We start from the raw sequence: 20211 nt of genomic DNA on the forward strand, positions 1-20211 counted from the left end.
ACCCTGTTTGTAGTCCCAAAACCGGATGGTTCGGTCAGACCCATTTTAAATTTAAAATCCCTGAACCTATACTTGAAAAGGTTCAAATTCAAGATGGAATCGCTAAGAGCGGTCATCGCCAGCCTGGAAGGGGGGGGGGGATTTTATAGTATCTCTGGACATAAAGGATGCATACCTTCATGTTCCCATTTATCCACCTCATCAGGCGTACCTGAGATTTGCGGTACAGGATTGTCATTACCAATTTCAGACGTTGCAGTTTGGGCTTTCCATGGCCCTGAGGATTTTCACCAAGGTAATGGCGGAAATGATGGTGCTCCTGCGCAAGCAAGGTGTCACAATTATCCCGTACTGGGACGATCTCCTCATAAAAGAGAGATCAAGAGAGCTGTGCTGAGCAGCGTCTCACTTTCACTGAAGTTGTTACAGCAACACGGCTGGATTCTCAATATCCCGAAGTCGCAGTTGGTTCCTACGACTCGTCTGACCTTCCTGGGCATGATTCTGGATACAGACCAGAAAAGGGGTTATCTACTGATAGAAAAAGCTCAGGAACTCATGACTCTGGTCAGGTACCTATTGAAGCCAAAACAGGTGTCAGTGCATCTCTGCGCTCGAGTCCTGGGAAAGATGGTGGCATCATACGAAGCCATTCCCTTCGGCAGGTTCCATGCGAGGACTTTCCAATGAGACCTACTGGACAAGTGGTCCGGGTCACATATAAGTTCATCAGTTGATCACCCTGTCCCCCAGAGCCAGGGTATCTCTCCTGTGGTGGCTGCAGAGTGCTCACCTTCTAGAAGGCCGCAGGTTCGGCATTCAGGACTGGATCCTGGTGACCACGGACGCGAGCCTCCGAGGTTGGGGAGCAGTCACACAGGGAAGAAACTGCCATGTCTTTTGTCAAGTCAAGAGACTTGTCTTCACATCAACATCCTGGAGCTGAGGGCCATATACAACGCCCTACGTCAAGCGGAGACTTTACTTCGCGACCAACCAGTTCTGATCCAGTCAGACAACATTACCGCAGTGGCTCATGTAAACCACCAAGGCAGCACAAGGAGCAGAGTGGCAATGGCGGAAGCCACCAGGATTCTTCGCTGGGCGGAAAATCATGTAAGCGCACGGTCAGCAGTGTTCATTCCGGGAGTGGACAACTGGGAAGCAGACTTCCTCAGCAGACACGACCTGCATCCAGGAGAGTGGGGACTTCATCAGGAAATATTCGCACAGATTGCAAGTCAGTGGGGACTGCCCTAGATAGACATGATGGCGTCCCGCCTCAACAAAAAGCTACAGAGGTATTGAGCCAGATCAAAAGACCCTCAGGCGGTAGCTGTAGACGCCCTAGTAACACCGTGGGTGTTCCAGTCGGTCTGTGTTTCCTCCTCTTCCCCTCATACCCAAGGTGTTGAGAATAATACGAAAAAGAGGAGTGAGAACAATTCTCATTGTTCCAGATTGGCCACGAAGTACCTTGTATCCGGATCTGCTAGAAATGCTCACAGAGGATCCGTGGCCTCTTCCCCCTACGACAGGACCTGTTGCAACAGGGGCCCTGTCTGTTCCAAGACTTACCGCGGCTGCGTTTGACGGCATGGCGGTTGAACGCAGGATCCTAGCGGAAAAAGGCATTCCGGATGAGGTCGTTCCTACGCTGATAAAGGCTAGGAAGGACGTGACAACTAAACATTATCACCGTATATGGTGAAAATATGTTTCTTGGTGTGAGGCCAGGAATGCTCCTACGGAAGAATTCCATCTGGGCCGTTTCCTTTACTTCCTACAGACTGGAATGAATTTGGGCTTAAAATTAGGCTCCATTAAGGTTCAGATTTCGGCCTTATCCATTTTCTTTCAAAAAGAATTGGCTTCTCTCCCTGAAGTACAGACTTTTGTGAAGGGAGTGCTGCATATTCAGCCTCCTTTTATACCTCCGGTGGCTCCTTGGGACTTTAACGTGGTGTTGAGTTTCCTTAAGTCGCACTGGTTTGAACCACTTCAAACGGTGGAGTTAAATTATCTCACTTGGAAGGTGGTCATCTTATTAGCCTTGGCTTCGGCTAGGCGAGTGTCGGAATTGGCGGCTTTGTCTCATAAAAGCCCATATCTGGTTTTCCATATGGATAGAGCAGAATTGCGGACCCGTCCTCAATTCTTGCCTAAGGTGGTGTCCTCTTTTCATATGAACCAACCTATTGTGGTGCCTGTGGCTACGCGAGACTTGGAGGATTCCGAGTCCCTTGATGTAGTCAGGGCTTTGAAAATTTACGTGGCCAGAACGGCTAGAGTCAGAAAAACAGAAGCACTGTTTGTCCTATATGCAGCCAACAAGGTTGGCGCCCCTGCTTCAAGCAGACTATTGCTCGCTGGATCTGTAACCTGATTCAGCAGGCGCATTCTACGGCTGGATTGCCGTTACCAAAATCGGTCAAGGTCCATTCCACTAGGAAGGTGGGCTTGTCTTGGGCGGCTGCCCGAGGGGTCTCTGCGCTACAACTATGCCGAGCGGCGACTTGGTCGGGTTCAAACACCTTTGCAAAGTTCTATAAGTTTGATACCCTGGCTGAGGAGGACCTCCTGTTTGCTCAATTGGTGCTGTAGAGTCATCTGCACTCTCCCACCCGTTTTGGAGCTTTGGTATAATCCCCATGGTCCTTACGGAGTCCCCAGCATCCTCTAGGACGTAAGAGAAAATAATCTTTTTCTCGTAGTCCGTAGAGGATGCTGGGCGCCCGTCCCAAGTGCGGACTATTTCTGCAAGACTTGTATATTGTTTTGCTTACATAAGGGTTATGTTTTCATCGGTTTTGGACTGATGCTAAGTTTTCATACTGTGTTAACTGGTTAGTGTATACACAAGTGATACGGTGTGATTGGTGTGGCTGGTATGAATCTTGCCCTTGGTTTAACAAAAATACTTTCCTCGTACTGTCCGTCTCCTCTGGGCACAGTTTCTCTAACTGAGGTCTGGAGGAGGGGCCGGTGCACACCCATATCTAAAGTATTTCTTAAAGTGCCCATGTCTCCTGCGGAGCCCGTCTATCCCCATGGTCCTTACGGAGTCCCCAGCATCCTCTACGGACTACGAGAAAAAGATTTACCGGTAGGTTTAAAATCTTATTTTCTCTAACGTCCTAAGTGGATGCTGGGGACTCCGTAAGGACCATGGGGATTAGCGGCTCCGCAGGAAACTGGGCACAACTAAAGAAAGCTTTAGGACTACCTGGTGTGCACTGGCTCCTCCCACTAAGACCCTCCTCCAGACCTCAGTTAGATTCTTGTGCCCGGCTGAGCTGGATGCACACTAGGGGCTCTCCTGAGCACCTAGAAAGAAAGTATATTTAGGTTTTTTAATTTTCAGTGAGATCTGCTGGCAACAGACTCACTGCAGCGAGGGACTAAGGGGAGAAGAAGCGAACCTACCTAACAGGTGGTAGTTTGGGCGTCTTAGGCTACTGGACACCATTAGCTCCAGAGGGATCGACCGCAGGACCCGACCTTGGTGTTCGTTCCCGGAGCCGCGCCGCCGTCCCCCTTACAGAGCCAGAAGCACGAAGAGGTCCGGAAAATCGTCGGCAGAAGACTTCGGTCTTCACCAAGGTAGCGCACAGCACTGCAGCTGTGCGCCATTGCTCCTCATGTACACCTCACACTTCGGTCACTGATGGGTGCAGGGCGCTGGGGGGGGGGGGGGGCGGGCGCCCTGAGGGCAATAAATAACACCTTGGCTGGCAAATATACATCCTATATAGTCCCAGAGGCTATATAGATGTAAAATTACCCCTGCCAGTATTACAGAAAAAGCGGGAGAAAGTCAGCCGAAAAGGAGGCGGGGCTTCTCCCTCAGCACACTGGCGCCATTTTCTCTTCACAGTGCAGCTGGAAGACAGCTCCCCAGGCTCTCCCCTGTAGTTTTCAGGCTCAAAGGGTTAAAAAGAGGGGGGGCACTAAATTTAGGCGCAATATATGTATACAAGCAGCTATTTGGGGAAAAATCACTCAGTTATAGTGTTAATCCCTGCATTATATAGCGCTCTGGTGTGTCCTGGCATACTCTCTCGGTCTCCCCAAAGGACTTTGTGGGGTCCTGTCCTCAGAGCATTCCCTGTGTGTGTGCGGTGTGTCGGTACGGCTGTGTCGACATGTTGGATGAGGAAGGTTACGTGGAGGCGGAGCAGAGGCCGATAAATGGGATGTCGCCCCCTGTGGGGCCGACACCAAAGTGGATGGATAGGTGGAAGGTATTAACAGACAGTGTCAACTCCTTACATAAAAGGCTGGATGACGTAATAGCTGTGGGACAGCCGGCTTCTCAGCCCGCGTCTGCCCAGGCGTCTCAAAGGCCATCAGGGGCTCAAACAACGCCCGTTACCTCAGATGGCAAACACAGATGTCGACACCGAGTCTGACTCCAGTGTCGACGAGGTTGAGACATATACACAATCCACTAGGAACATCCGTTACATGATCTCGGCAATGAAAAAATGTGTTACGCATTTCCTGACATGAACACAAGTACCACATAAAAGGGGTTTTATTTTTGGGGAGAAAAAGCAGCCAGTGTTTTGTTCCCCCATCAGATGAATGAATGCAGTGTGTAAAGAAGCGTGGTTTCCCCCGATAAGAAACTGGTAATTTCTAAAAAGTTACTGATGGCGTACCCTTTCCCGCCAGAGGATAGGTCACGTTGGGAGATATCCCTTAGGGTGGATAAGGCGCTCACACGTTTGTCAAAAGGTGGCACTGCCGTCTTAGGATACGGCCACCTTGAAGGAACCTGCTGATAAAAAGCAGGAGGCGATCCTGAAGTCTGTATTTACACACTCAGGTTATATACTGAGACCTGCAATTGCCTCAGCATAAATAGTGCTGCTGCAGCGTGGTCTGACACCCTGTCAGATAATATTAATACGCTAAGACAGGGATAATATTTTGCTAACATTGAGCATATTTAAGACGTTGTCTTGTATATAAAGGATGCACAGAGGGATATTTGCCGGCTGGCATCCAGAATTAATGCAATGTCCATTCTGCCAGGAGGGTAGTAGAAACCCGGCAGTGGACAGGTGATGCTGCATTTAAAAGGCACATGGAGATTCTGCCTTGTAAGGGTGAGGAATTGTTTGGGGATGGTCTCTGGGACCTCGTATCCACAGCAACAGCTGGGAAGAAATTTTTTTACCTCAGGTTTCCTCACAAAAGCCTAAGAAAGCACCGTATTTTCAGGTACAGTCCTTTCGGCTTCAGAAAAGCAAGCGGGTCAAAGGCGCTTCCTTTCTGCACAGAGACAAGGGAAGAAGGAAAAAGCTGCACCAGTCAGCCAGTTCCAGGATCAAATATCTTCCCTCGCTTCCTCTGAGTCCACCGCATGACGCTGGGGCTCCACAGGTGGAGACAGGTGCGGTGGGGGCACGTCTCGGGAACTGCAGGGATCAGTGGGCTTGCCCACAGGTGGATCCCTAGGTTCTGTAAGTAGTATCACAGGGATACAGGTTGGAGTTCGAGACGACTCCCCCACGCCGTTGCCTCACATCAGCCTTGCCTGCTGCCCTCGGAGAAAGGTAGTACTGGCGGCAATTCACAAGCTGTACTTCCAGCAGGTGAAATCAAGGTACCCCTCCTTCAACAAGGCCGGAGTTACTATTCCAAAATGTTGTGTCACCGAAACCAGACGGTTCGGTGAGACCCATTCTAAAATTGAAATCCTTGAACACTTATATACGAAGGTTCAAGTTCAAAATGGAATCGCTCAGGGCGATTATTGCAAGCCTGGAAAATTTCAGGGTATCACTGGACATCCAGGATACTTACCTGCATGTCCCTATTTACCCTCGTCACCAGGTGTACCTCAAAATTGTGGTACAGGATTGTCATTACCAATTCCAGACGTTGCCGTTGGTCTGTCCCTGGCACCGAGGATATTTACCAAGGTAATGGCCGAAGTACTTATCCCGTACTTGGATGATCTCCTTATAAAGGCGAGGTCCAGGGAGCAGTTGTTCGTCGGAGTAGCACTTTCTCGGGAAGTGCTACAACAGCACGGCTGGATTCTGAATATTCCAAAGTCGCAGCTGGTTCCTACGACGCGTCTACTGTTCCTGGGTATGGTTCTGGACACAGAACAGGATAAAAAGGGTTTCTCCCGGAGGAGAAGTCCAAGGAGTTGGCGTCTCTAGACGGAGACCTCCTAATACAAATACAGGTATCGGTGCATCTATGCACGTGAGCCTTGGGAAAGATGGTAGCTTCTTACGAAGAATTTCCATTCGTCAAGTCCCATGCAAGGATCTTCCAGTGGGATCTGTTGGACAAGTGGTCCGGGTCGCATCCTCAGATGCATCGGCGGATAACCCTGTCTCCAAGGGCCAGGGTGTCGCTGTGGTGGTGACTGCAGAGTGCTCATCTTTTAGGGGGCCGCAGATTCGGCATACAGGACTGGGTCCTGGTGACCACGGATGCCAGCCTTCCAGGCTGGGGGGCAGTCACACAGGGAAGAAACTTCCAAGGCCTATGGAAAAGTCAGGAGACTTCCCTACACATAAATGTTCTGGAACTATGGGCCATTTACAATGCACTAAGTCAGGCTAGACCCCTGCTTCAACACCGGCCGGTGCTGATCCAGTCAGACAACATCATGGCGGTCGCTCATGTAAACCGACAGGGCGGCACAAGAAGCAGGATGGCGATGGCAGAAGCCACAAGGATTCTCAGATCGGCGGAAAATCATGTGTTAGCACTGTCAGCAGTGTTCATTCCCGGAGTGGACAACTGAGAAGCAGACTTTCTCAGCAGACACGACCTCCACCCGAGAGAGTGGGGACTTCATCCAGAAGTATTCCAAATGATTGTACACCGTGGGGAAAGGCCACAGGTGGACAGGATGGCGTCCCGGATCAACAGAAAGCTACAAAGATATTGCGCCAGGTCAAGGGACCCTCAGGCGATAGCTGTGGACGCTCTGGTAACACCGTGGGTGTACCAGTCGGTGTATGTGTTCCCTTCTCTGCCTCTCATACCCAGGGTAATGAGAATAATAAGATGGAGAGGAGTAAGAACTATACTCATTGTTCCGGGTGGCCAAGAAGAGCTTGGTACCCAGAACTCCAAGAAATGATCTCAGAGGACCCATGGCCTCTGCCGCTCAGACAGGACCTGCTGCAGCAGGGGGCCTGTCTGTTCCAAGACGTACTGCGGCTGCGTTTGACGGCATGGCGGTTGAACGCCGGATCCTGAAGGAAAAGGGCATTCCGGAGGAAGTTATCCCTACGCTATTTAAAGCTAGGAAAGAAGTGAACGCAAACCATTATCACCGCATATGGCGGAAATATGTTGCATGCTGTGAGGCCAGTAAGGCCCCAAAGGAGGAATTTCAGCTAGGTCGATTTCTGCACTTCCTACAAGTCAGAGGTGACTATGGGCCTAAAATTGGGTTCCATTAATGTCCAGATTTCGGCTCTATCGATTTTCTTCCAAAAATAGAACTGGCTTCACTGCCTGAAGTTCAGACTTTTGTTAAGGGAGTGCTGCATATTCAGCCCCCGTTTGTGCCTCCAGTGGCACCGTGGGATCTCAACGTAGTGTTGGATTTCCTGAAGTCGCATTGAGTTGAGCCACTTAAATCCGTGGAGCTACAATACATCACGTGGAAAGTGGTCATGCTGTGGGCCTTGGCGTCGGTCAGGCGTGTATCAGAATTGGCGGCTTTGTCATACAAAAGCCCTTATCTGTATTTTATATGGATAAGGCGGAATTGAGGACTTGTTCCCAATTCCTTCCTCAGGTGGTAGCAGTTTTTCATGTGAACCAACCTATTGTGCCTGCGGCTACTTGGGACTTGGAGGATTCCAAGTTTCTGGACGTAGTCAGGGCCCTGAAAAGTATATGTTTCCAGGACGGCTGGAGTCAGGAAAACTGACTGTCTATTTATCCTGTATGCACCCAACAAGCTGGGTGCTCCTGCTTCTAAGCAGACTATTGTTTGCTGGATCTGTAGCACGATTCAACTTGCACATTCTGCGGCTGGAATGCCGCACCCTAAATCTGTGAAAGCCCATTCCACGAGTAAAGTGGGCTCTTCTTGGGCGGCTGCCCGAGGGGTCTCGGCTTTACAAATTTGCCGAGCTGTTACTTGGTCGGGTTAAAACACTCTTGCAAGAGTCTACAAGTTTGATACCCTGGCTGAGGAGGACCTAGAGTTTGCTCATTCGGTGCTGCAGAGTCATCCGCACTCTCCCGTCCGTTTGGGAGCTTTGGTATAATCCCCATGGTCCTTACGGAGTCCCCAGCATCCACTTAGGACGTTAGAGAAAATAAGATTTTACTCACCGGTAAATCTATTTCTCGTAGTCCGTAGTGGATGCTGGGCGCCCATCCCAAGTGCGGATTGTCTGCAATACTTGTATATAGTTATTGCCTAACTAAAGGGTTATTGTTGAGCCATCTGTTGAGAGGCTCAGTTGTTATCATACTGTTAACTGGGTATAGTATCACGAGTTATACGGTGTGATTGGTGTGGCTGGTATGAGTCTTACCCGGGATTCAAAATCCTTCCTTATTGTGTCAGCTCTTCCGGGCACAGTATCCTAACTGAGGTCTGGAGGAGGGTCTTAGTGGGAGGGGCCAGTGCACACCAGGTAGTACTAAAGCTTTCTTTAGTTGTGCCCAGTCTCCTGCGGAGCCGCTAATCCCCATGGTCCTTACGGAGTCCCCAGCATCCACTACGGACTACGAGAAATAGATTTACCGGTGAGTAAAATCTTATTTTTTTTGCTTTATCACTGTCAATGTATTAAGCCTTAAAAAGTGATAAAGTACCAGCCGATTAGCTTCCTAACTGCCATGTAACAGGCTGTGTTTGAAAAATTACAGGAGCTGGTTAGCTGGTACTTTATAACTCTTTATACATCTAAACTTTATCACTTTTCAAGGTTTAATACATTTGGGCCTCTGTGTGAAAGCAAATCTGCTCGGGGGGTGAATGTGCAATACTGGGATAGTCCAAGGTCAGTGTCTCCTCTTCCCCCTGCCCCCTCCCCTCCCTCCCCAAACACCCTTTTAACTTTTTGTTTTTTTGTTTTTTTTTGTTAGGGTTTATTTTTACAAATATAGTCTGATTATTTGGTATCCGGACTCTGGGTTGACACGACCAAGGTCGACATGAGGTTTCACTTTTTTTGAGCTTTTTCATACTTTACAATCCACGTGGACTACGATTGGGAACGGTAACCTTGCCCGAAGCATGCGTGGGGACACTGTGTACTAATTGGGGTTCCCGATCACTACGAAGAAAACGACACCAATTTCTTTTTTTTTTTTTTAAACACTCATGTCAACCTAATGGCCGCGTCAACCTATTTCTATTGTCGACCTAGCTACTGTCGATCCTGAGTGCCATAGCCCTACCTCGTATACTCTGCCACTAAATGATCGTCTTTGCTATGTGCTTCAGAGACCATTTCCATTGAAGGCATCACACATCTGTGAATGAAACAGGCAGACCTGTAGCTGTCCTAGAACAAAGTCTAGATGCGGAATTTAATGTTTTCTGTGTAAAAGGGATAATTTTCCTTTCTTTGGATGGGCTGGTTTAATAAGAATACTATGTTACAGTTAAAGCTGCTTTGTGTATTTATTTTTATGCTCCCAGTTTAGGACCCAGGCAATATTCTATTTGGATTTCCATAATTGTGCTTGGTATAGTTAGTGTCGAAGCTAGAAGCAACACTGCAGGGTCTGGTCTATAATCCACGAGGTCTGTGCTATGCATTAAATAGGAATTTAAAACCAACTGCTAAAACTATATTTAAACCAGGGAAACCGCATTTTATCACTTAATGAGATGGTATCATAACTGGAAAATCCTAAAAACTTGTCCTAGTGTCATAGGGTACGAAAAAAATTAGATTTTTTTTTTTTCTGACGTCCTAGTGGATGCTGGGTACTCCGTAAGGACCATGGGGAATAGACGGGCTCTGCAGGAGACTGGGCACTCTTAAAGAAAGATTAGGTACTATATCTGGTGTGCACTGGCTCCTCCCTCTATGCCCCTCCTCCAGACCTCAGTTAGAATCTGTGCTTGGCCAGAGCTGGATGCACTTAGTGGGCTCTCCTGAGTTCACTAAAAAGAAAGTATTTGTTAGGTTTTTTATTTTCAGTGAGATCTGCTGGCAACACTCACTGCTACGTGGGACTTAGGGGAGAGAAGCAAACCTACCTGCTTGCAGCTAGCTTGTGCTTCTAAGGCTACTGGACACCATTAGCTCCAGAGGGATGGAACACACGGGGCCCGACCTCGATCGTCCGTTCCCGGAGCCGCGCCGCCGTCCCCCTTGCAGAGCCAGAAGACGGAAGATTCCGTAGAAAATCGGCGGCTGAAGACTCCGGTCTTCAATAAGGTAGCGCACAGCACTGCAGCTGTGCGCCATTGCTCCCACAGCACACCACACGCTCCGGTCACTGGTGGGTGCAGGGCGCTGGGGGGGGGGCGCCCTGGGCTGCAATTAGTATACCTTAAGTGGCAAAATGCACATAATACAGTTCTAAACTGTATTTCTCTATCGTCCTAGTGGATGCTGGGGTTCCTGAAAAGACCATGGGGAATAGCGGCTCCGCAGGAGACAGGGCACAAAAAGTAAAGCTTTAGGATCAGGTGGTGTGCACTGGCTCCTCCCCCTATGACCCTCCTCCAAGCCTCAGTTAGATTTTTGTGCCCGGCCGAGAAGGGTGCAATCTAGGTGGCTCTCCTAAAGAGCTGCTTAGAAAAGTTTAGCTTAGGTTTTTTATTTTACAGTGAGTCCTGCTGGCAACAGGATCACTGCAACGAGGGACTTAGGGGAGAAGAAGTGAACTCACCTGCGTGCAGGATGGATTGGCTTCTTTGGCTACTGGACATTAGCTCCAGAGGGACGATCACAGGTACAGCCTGGATGGTCACCGAAGCCTCGCCGCCGGCCCCCTTGCAGATGCTGAAAAGAGAAGAAGGTCCAGAATCGGCGGCAGAAGACTCCTCAGTCTTCTTAAGGTAGCGCACAGCACTGCAGCTGTGCGCCATTGCTCTCAGCACACTTCACACGGCAGTCACTGAGGGTGCAGGGCGCTGGGAGGGGGGCGCCCTGGGAGGCAATGTAAACCTATTTTTTGGCAAAAAATACCTCACATATAGCCTCCGGGGGCTATATGGAGATATTTAACCCCTGCCAGAATCCGTTGAAGAACGGGAGACGAGCCCGCCGAAAAAGGGGCGGGGCCTATCTCCTCAGCACACAGCGCCATTTTCCCTCACAGAAAGGCTGGAGGGAAGGCTCCCAGGCTCTCCCCTGCACTGCACTACAGAAACAGGGTTAAAACAGAGAGGGGGGGCACTAATTTGGCGTTAGAAATATATAAAAAGATGCTATAAGGGAAAACACTTATATAAGGTTGTCCCTATATAATTATAGCGTTTTTTGGTGTGTGCTGGCAAACTCTCCCTCTGTCTCTCCAAAGGGCTAGTGGGTCCTGTCCTCTATCAGAGCATTCCCTGTGTGTGTGCTGTGTCGGTACGTGTGTCGACATGTATGAGGACGATGTTGGTGAGGAGGCGGAGCAATTGCCTGTAATGGTGATGTCACTCTCTAGGGAGTCGACACCGGAATGGATGGCTTATTTAGGGAATTACGTGATAATGTCAACACGCTGCAAGGTCGGTTGACGACATGAGGCGGCCGACAAACAATTAGTACCGGTCCAGACGTCTCAAAAACACCGTCAGGGGTTTTAAAACGCCCGTTTACCTTAGTCGGTCGACACAGACACGGACACTGAATCCAGTGTCGACGGTGAATAAACAAACGTATTCCTTATTAGGGCCACACGTTAAGGGCAATGAAGGAGGTGTTACATATTTCTGATACTACAAGTACCACAAAAGAGGGTATTATGTGGGATGTGAAAAAACTACCTGTAGTTTTTCCTGAATCGGATAAATTAAATGAAGTGTGTGATGATGCGTGGGTTCCCCCCGATAGAAAATTATTGGCGTTATACCCTTTCCCGCCAGAAGTTAGGGCGCGTTGGGAAACACCCCTTAGGGTGGATAAGGCGCTCACACGCTTATCAAAACAAGTGGCGGTACCGTCTATAGATAGGGCCGTCCTCAAGGAGCCAGCTGACAGGAGGCTGGAAAATATCATATAAAAGTATATACACACATACTGGTGTTATACTGCGACCAGCGATCGCCTCAGCCTGGATGTGCAGAGCTGGGGTGGCTTGGTCGGATTCCCTGACTAAAAATATTGATACCCTTGACAGGGACAGTATTTTCTTGACTATAGAGCATTTAAAGGATGTATTTCTATATATGCGAGATGCACAGAGGGATATTTGCACTCTGGCATCAAGAGTAAGTGCGATGTCCATATCTGCCAGAAGATGTTTATGGACACGACAGTGGTCAGGTGATGCAGATTCCAAACGGCACAAAGGTGTATTGCCGTATAAAGGAAGAGGAGTTATTTGGGGTCGGTCCATCGGACCTGGTGGCCACGGCAACTGCTGGAAAATCCACCGTTTTTACCCTAAGTCACATCTCTGCAGAAAAAGACACCGTCTTTTCAGCCTCAGTCCTTTCGTCCCTATAAGAGTCATATTTGCCCAGGGATAGAGGAAAGGGAAGAAGACTGCAGCAGGCAGCCCATTCCCAGGAACAGAAGCCTTCCACCGCTTCTGCCAAGCTCTCAGCATGACGCTGGGACCGTACAGGACCCCTGGATCCTACAAGTAGTATCCCAGGGGTACAGATTGGAATGTCGAAACGTTTCCCCCTCGCAGGCTCCTGAAGTCTGCTTTACCAAGGTATCCCTCCGACAAGGAGGCAGTATGGGAAAAAATTCACAAGCTGTATTCCCAGCAGGTGATAATCAAATTACCCCTCCTACAACAAGGAAAGGGGTATTATTCCACACTATATTGTGGTACTGAAGCCAGAAGGCTAGGTGAGACCTATTCTAAATCTAAAAAAATTTGAACACTTACAAAGGTTCAAATCAAGATGGAGTCACTCAGAGCAGTGATAACGAACCAGGAAGAAGGGGACTATATAGTGTCCCGGGACATCAGGGATGCTTACCTCCATGTCCCAAATTTGCCCTTCTCACTAAGGGTACCTCAGGTTCGTGGTATAGAACTGTCACTGTCAGTTTCAGACGCTGCCGTTTGGATTGTCCACGGCACCCCGGGTCTTTACCAAGGTAATGGCCGAAATGATGATTCTTCTTCGAAGAAAAGGCGTCTTAATTACCCCTTACTTGGACGATCTCCTGATAAGGGCAAAGTCCAGGGAACAGTTGGAGGTCGGAGTAGCACTATCTCGGATACTGCTACAACAGCACGGATGGATTCTAAATATTCCAAAATCGCAGCTGATCCTGACGACACGTCTGCTGTGCCTAGGGATGATTCTGGACACAGTCCAGAAAAAAGGTGTTTCTCCCGGAAGAGAAAGCCAGGGAGTTATCCGAGCTAGTCAAGAACCTCCTAAAACCAGGAAAAGTGTCAGTGCATCATTGCACAAGGGTCCTGGTAAAAATGGTGGCTTCCTACGAAGCAATTCCATTCGGCAGATTTCACGCAAGAACTTTTCAGTGGGATCTGCTGGACAAATGGTCCGGATCGCATCTTCAGATGCATCAGCGGATAACCCTATATCCAAGGACAAGGGTGTCTCTCCTGTGGTGGTTACAGAGTGCTCATCTTCTAGAGGGCCGCAGATTCGGCATTCAGGATTGGATGCTGGTGACCACGGAGGCCAGCCCGAGAGGCTGGGGAGCAGTCACACAAGGAAAAAATTTCCAGGGAGTGTGATCAAGTCTGGAGACTTTTCTCCACATAAATATACTGGAGCTAAGGGTAAATTTATAATGCTCTAAGCTTAGCAAGACCTCTGCTTCAAGGTCAGCCGGTATTGATCCAGTGGGAAAAACATCACGGCAGTCGCCCACGTAAACAGACAGGGCGGCACAAGAAGCAGGAGGGCAATGGCAAAAGCGTCCCGTCTGAACAAAAAACGGGACAGGTATTGCGCCAGGTCAAGAGACCCTCAGGCAATAGCTGTGGACGTTCTGGTAACACCGTGGGTGTACCAGTCGGTGTATGTGTTCCCTCCTCTGCTTCTCATACCTAAGGTACTGAGAATTATAAGACGTAGAGGAGTAAGAACTATACTCATGGCTCCGGATTGGCCAAGAAGGACTTGGTACCCGGAACTTCAAGAGATGCTCACAGAGGACTTATGGCCTCTGCCGCTAAGAAGGGACTTGCTTCAGCAAGTACCATGTCTGTTCCAAGACTTACCGCAGCTGCATTTGACGGCATGGCGGTGGAACGCCGGATCCTAAGGGAAAAAGGCATTCCGGAAGAGGTCATTCCTACCCTAGTCAAAGCCAGGAAGGAGGTGACCGCACAACATTATCACCACATGTGGCGAAAATATGTTGCGTGGTGTGAGGCCAGGAAGGCCCCACGAAGAAATTTCAACTCGGTCGATTCCTGCATTTCCTGCAAACAGGAGTGTCTATGGGCCTCAAATTGGGGCCCATTAAGGTTCAAATTTCGGCCCTGTCGATTTTCTTCCAGAAAGAATTGGCTTCAGTTCCTGAAGTCCAGAAGTTTGTCAAGGGAGTATTGCATATACAACCCCCTTTTGTGCCTCCAGTGGCACTGTGGGATCTCAACGTAGTTCTGGGATTCCTCAAATCACATTGGTTTAAAACCAGTCAAATCTGTGGATTTGAAGCATCTCACATGAAAAGTGACCATGCTCTTGGCCCTGGCCTGGGCCAGGCGAGTGTCAAATTGGTGGGTTTTTTCTCAAAAAAGCCCATATCTGTTTGTCCATTCGGACAGGGCAGAGCTGCGGACTCGTCCCCAGTTCTCTCCCTAAGGTGGTGTCAGTGTTTCACCTGAACCAGCTTATTGTGGTGCCTTGCGCCTACTAGGGACTTGGAGGACTCCAAGTTGCTGGATGTTGTCAGGGCCCTGAAAGTATAGGTTCCAGGACGGCTGGAGTCAGGAAAACTGACTTGCTGTTATCCTGTATGCACCCAACAAACTGGGTGCTCTTGCTTCTAAGCAGACTATTGCTAGTTGGATGTGTAATACAATTCAGCTTGCACATTTTGTGGCAGGCCTGCCACAGCCAAAATATGTAAATGCCCATTCCACAAGGAAGGTGGGCTCATCTTGGGCGGCTGCCCGAGGGGTCTCGGCTTTACAACTTTGCCGAGCGGCTATTTAGTCAGGGGCAAACACGTTTGTAAAATCCTACAAATTTGATACCCTGGCTAAGGAGGACCTGGAGTTCTCTCATTCGGTGCTGCAGAGTCATCCGCACTCTCCCGCCCGTTTGGGAGCTTTGGTATAATCCCCATGGTCTTTTCAGGAACCCCAGCATCCACTAGGACGATAGAGAAAATAAGAATTTACTTACCGATAATTCTATTTCTCGGAGTCCGTAGTGGATGCTGGGCGCCCATCCCAAGTGCGGATTATCTGCATTACTTGTACATAGTTACAAAAATCGGGTTATTATTGTTGTGAGCCATCTTTTCAGAGGCTCCGCTGTTATCATACTGTTAACTGGGTTCAGATCACAGGTTGTACAGTGTGATTGGTGTGGCTGGTATGAGTCTTACCCGGGATTCAAAATCCTTCCTTATTGTGTACGCTCGTCCGGGCACAGTATCCTAACTGAGGCTTGGAGGAGGGTCATAGGGGGAGGAGCCAGTGCACACCACCTGATCCTAAAGCTTTACTTTTTGTGCCCTGTCTCCTGCGGAGCCGCTATTCCCCATGGTCTTTTCAGGAACCCCAGCATCCACTACGGACTCCGAGAAATAGAATTATCGGTAAGTAAATTCTTATTATGTGCCTAATCCCCCGCCATAATTATTATTAAAAAAGCGGGAGAAACCCACTGCTGAAGGGGCGGGCCTATCTTCCTCAGCACAGCCAGCGCCATTTTTTCTTCACAGCTCCGCTGGAAGGACGCTCCCTAGGCTCTCCCCTGCAGTATACACTACGGAAAGGGTAAAAAAGAGAGGGGGGGGGCACATAAATTTAGGTGCAAATTGTGATATAAGCAGCTATTGGGGGAAAATTCACTTTGTGTATAGTGTAAATCCCTCTGTTATATAGCGCTCTGGTGTGTGCTGGCATACTCTCTCTCTGTCTCCCCAAAGGACTTTGTGGGGTCCTGTCCTCAGTCAGAGCATTCCCTGTGTGTGTGTGCGGTGTCGGTACGGCTGTGTCGACATGTTTGATGAGGACGCTTACGTGGAGGCGGAGCAGGTGCCTATAAGTGTGATGTCGCCCCCTGTGGGGCCGACACCTGAGTGGATGGATATGTGGAAGGTATTAACCGACAGTGTCAACTCCTTGCATAAAAGGTTCGATGACGCAGCTTTGGGACAGCCGGCATCTCAGCCCGCGCCTGCCCAGGCATCTCAGAGGCCATCGGGGGCTCAAAAACGCCCGCTACCTCAGATGGCAGACACAGATGTCGACACGGAGTCTGACTCCAGTGTCGACGAGGATGAGACAAATGTACAATCCACAAGGGCCATCCGATGCATGATTACGGCAATGAAAAATGTGTTGCACATTTCTGACATTAACCCGGTTACCACAAAAAAGGGTATTATGTTTGGGTAGAAAAAGCAGCCAGTGACTTTTCCCCCATCTGATGAGTTAAATGAATTGTGTGAAGAAGCGTAGGGTTCCCCAGATAAGAAACTAGTGATTTCTAAGCGGTTACTAATGGCGTACCCTTTCCCGCCAACGGATTGGTTACGCTGGGAGACATCCCCTAGGGTGGACAAGGCGCTCACACGCTTATCAAAAAAGGTGGCACTGCTGTCTCAGGATACGGCCGTCTTAAAGGAGCCTGCAGATAGAAAGCAGGAGGCTATCCTGAAGTCTGTGTATACACACTCAGGTACTATACTGAGACCTGCTATTGCTTCAGCATGGATGTGTAGTGCTGCAGCAGCATGGTCTGATTACCTGTCTGATAACATTGATTCCCTTGACAAGGGACACTATTTTGCTAACCATAGAGCATATTAAAGACATAGTCTTATATATGAGGGATGCACGGAGGGACATTTGCCGGCTGGCATCTAGAATTAATGCAATGTCCATTTCTGCCAGGAGAGTATTATGGACTCTGCAGTGGACAGGTGATGCTGATTCTAAAAGGCACATGGAGGTTTTGCCTTATAAGGGTGAGGAATTGTTTGGGGACGGTCTCTCGGACCTCGTATCCACAGCAACAGCTGGGAAGCCGACTTTTTTTACCTCCGGTTCCCTCACAGCCTAAGAAAGCACCGTATTATCAAGTACAGTCCTTTCGGCCTCAGAAAGGCAAGCGGGTCAGAGGCGCGTCCTTTCTGCCCAGAGGCAGGGGTAGAGGGAAAAAGCTGCACCAGACGGCCAGTTCCCAGGAACAAAAATCCTCCCCTGCTTCCACTAAGTCCACCGCATGACGCTGGGGCTCCACAGGTGGAGCCAGGTGCAGTGGGGGCCCGTCTCCGGAACTTCAGCGACCAGTGGGTTTGCTCACAGGTGGATCTCTGGGTTCTACAAGTGGTATCTCAGGGATACAAGCTGGAGTTCGAGACGTCTCCCCCTCGCCGTTACCTCAAATCAGCCTTGCCTGCTACTCCCAAGAACAGGGAGGTAGTACTGGCGGCAATTCACAAGCTGTACCTCCAGCAGGTGATAATCAAAGTCCCCCCTCCTTCAACAGGGACGGGGTTACTATTCCACAATGTTTGTGGTACCGAAACCAGACGGTTCGGTGAGACCCATTCTAAATTTGAAATCCTTGAACACTTATATAAGGAAGTTCAAGTTCAAAATGGAATCGCTCAGGGCGGTTATTGCAAGCCTGGAAGAGGGGGATTATATGGTATCACTGGACATCAAGGATGCTTACCTACATGTTCCCATTTACCCACCTCACCAGGAGTACCTCCGATTTGTGGTACAGGACTGCCATTACCAATTCCAGACGTTGCCGTTTGGTCTGTCCACGGCACCGAGGGTATTTACCAAGGTAATGGCCGAAATGATGATACTCCTTCGAAAGAAGGGAGTTAAAATTATCCCGTACTAGGACGATCTCCTTATAAAGGAGAGGTCCAAGGAGCAGTTGTTGGTCGGAGTAGCACTATCTCAGGAAGTGCTACAACAGCACGGCTGGATTCTGAATATCCCAAAGTCGCAGCTGGTTCCTACAACGCGTCTGCTGTTCTTGGGTATGATTCTGGACACAGAACAGAAGAAGGTGTTTCTCCCGGAGGAGAAGGCCAAGGAGTTGTCATCTCTGGTCAGAGACCTCCTAAAACCAAAACAGGTGTCGGTGCATCACTGCACGGGAGTCCTGGGAAAGAAGGTAGCTTCTTACGAAGCAATTCCCTTCGGCAGGTTCCATGCAAGGATCTTTCAGTGGGATCTGTTAGACAAGTGGTCCGGATCGCATCTTCAGATGCATCGGCTGATCACCCTGTCTCCGAGGGCCAGGGTGTCTCTGGTGTGGTGGCTGCAGAGTGCTCATCTTCTTGAGGGCCGCAGATTCGGCATACAGGACTGGGTCCTGGTGACCACGGATGCAAGCCTCCGAGGTTGGGGGGCAGTCACTCAGGGAAGAAACTTCCAAGGACAATGGTCGAGTCAGGAGACTTCCCTACACATAAATATTCTGGAACTAAGAGCCATTTACAATGCCCTAAGTCAGGCAAGACCCCTGCTTCAAAACCAGCCGGTGCTGATTCAGTCAGACAACATCACGACGGTCGCCCCTGTAAACCGACAGGGCGGCACAAGAAGCAGGATGGCAATGGCAGAAGCCACAAGGATTCTCCGATGGGCGGAGAATCTCGTGATAGCACTGTCAGCAGTGTTCATTCCGGGAGTGGACAACTGGGAAGCAGACTTCCTCAGCAGGCACGACCTCCACCCGGGAGAGTGGGGACTTCATCCAGAAGTCTTCCAGCTGATTGTAAATCGTTGGGAAAGGCCACAGGTGGACATGATGGCATCCCGCCTCAATAAAAAGATATTGCGCCAGGTCAAGGGACCCTCAGGCGATAGCTGTGGACGCTCTAGTGACACCGTGGGTGTACCAATCGGTCTGTGTTCCCTCCTCTTCCTCTCATACCAAAGGTACTGAGGATAGTAAGAAAGAGAGGAGTAAGAACTATACTCATCGTTCCGGATTGCCAAGAAGAACTTGGTACCCGGAACTACAAGAAATGATCTCAGAGGACCCTTGGCCTCTGCCGCTCCGACAGGACCTGCTGCAGCAGGGGCCCTGTCTGTTCTAAGACTTACCGCGGCTGCGTTTGACGGCATGGCGGTTGAACGCCGGATCCTGATGGAAAAGGGCATTCCGGTTGAAGTCATTCCTACGCTGATTAAAGCTAGGAAGGATGTGACAGCAAAACATTATCACCGCATATGGCGAAAATGTTGCTTGGTGTGAGGCTATGAAGGCCCCAACAGAGGAATTTCAGCTGGGTCGATTTCTGCACTGCCTACAGTCAGGAGTGACTATGGGCCTAAAATTGGGATCCATAAAAGTCCAGATTTCGGCCCTGTCTATTTTCTTTCAAAAAGAACTGGCTTCACTGCCTGAAGTTCAGACGTTTGTCAAGGGAGTGCTGCATATTCAGCCCCCTTTTGTGCCTCCAGTGGGATCTCAACGTTGTGTTGGATTTCCTAAAATCACATTGGTTTGAGCCACTTCAGACCGTGGAGCTAAAATATCTCACGTGGAAAGTGGTCATGCTATTGGCCTTAGCTTCGGCTAGGCGTGTGTCAGAATTGGCGGCTTTGTCATGTAAAAGCCCCTATCTGATCTTCCATATGGACAGGGCAGAATTGAGGGCTCGTCCCCAATTTCTCCCTAAAGTGGTATCAGCGTTTCATTTAAACCAACCTATTGTGGTGCCTGCGGTTACTCGGGACTTGGAGGATTCCAAGTTGCTGGATGTAGTCTGGGCCCTGAAAATCTGTTTCCAGGACGGCTAGAGTCAGAAAAACTGACTCGCTGTTTATCCTGCATGCACCCAACAAGCTGGGTGCTCCTGCTTCTAAGCAGACTATTGCTCGCTGGATCTGTAGCACGATTCAGCAGGCTCATTCTGCGGCTGGACTGCCGCATCCTAA

At 49.5% G+C, this 20211-nt stretch overlaps 1 protein-coding gene across 1 annotated transcript in view; it reads left to right on the top strand.

Moving 5' to 3' along the window:
- HAUS6 (HAUS augmin like complex subunit 6) overlaps positions 1-20211 on the top strand; it is a 199397-nt gene that overhangs the window by 141354 nt on the left and 37832 nt on the right. The gene's annotated exons all lie outside the window — the stretch shown is intronic.

Source organism: Pseudophryne corroboree, chromosome 1 (assembly GCF_028390025.1).
Source record: "Pseudophryne corroboree isolate aPseCor3 chromosome 1, aPseCor3.hap2, whole genome shotgun sequence".
Classification (NCBI taxonomy): domain Eukaryota; kingdom Metazoa; phylum Chordata; class Amphibia; order Anura; family Myobatrachidae; genus Pseudophryne; species Pseudophryne corroboree.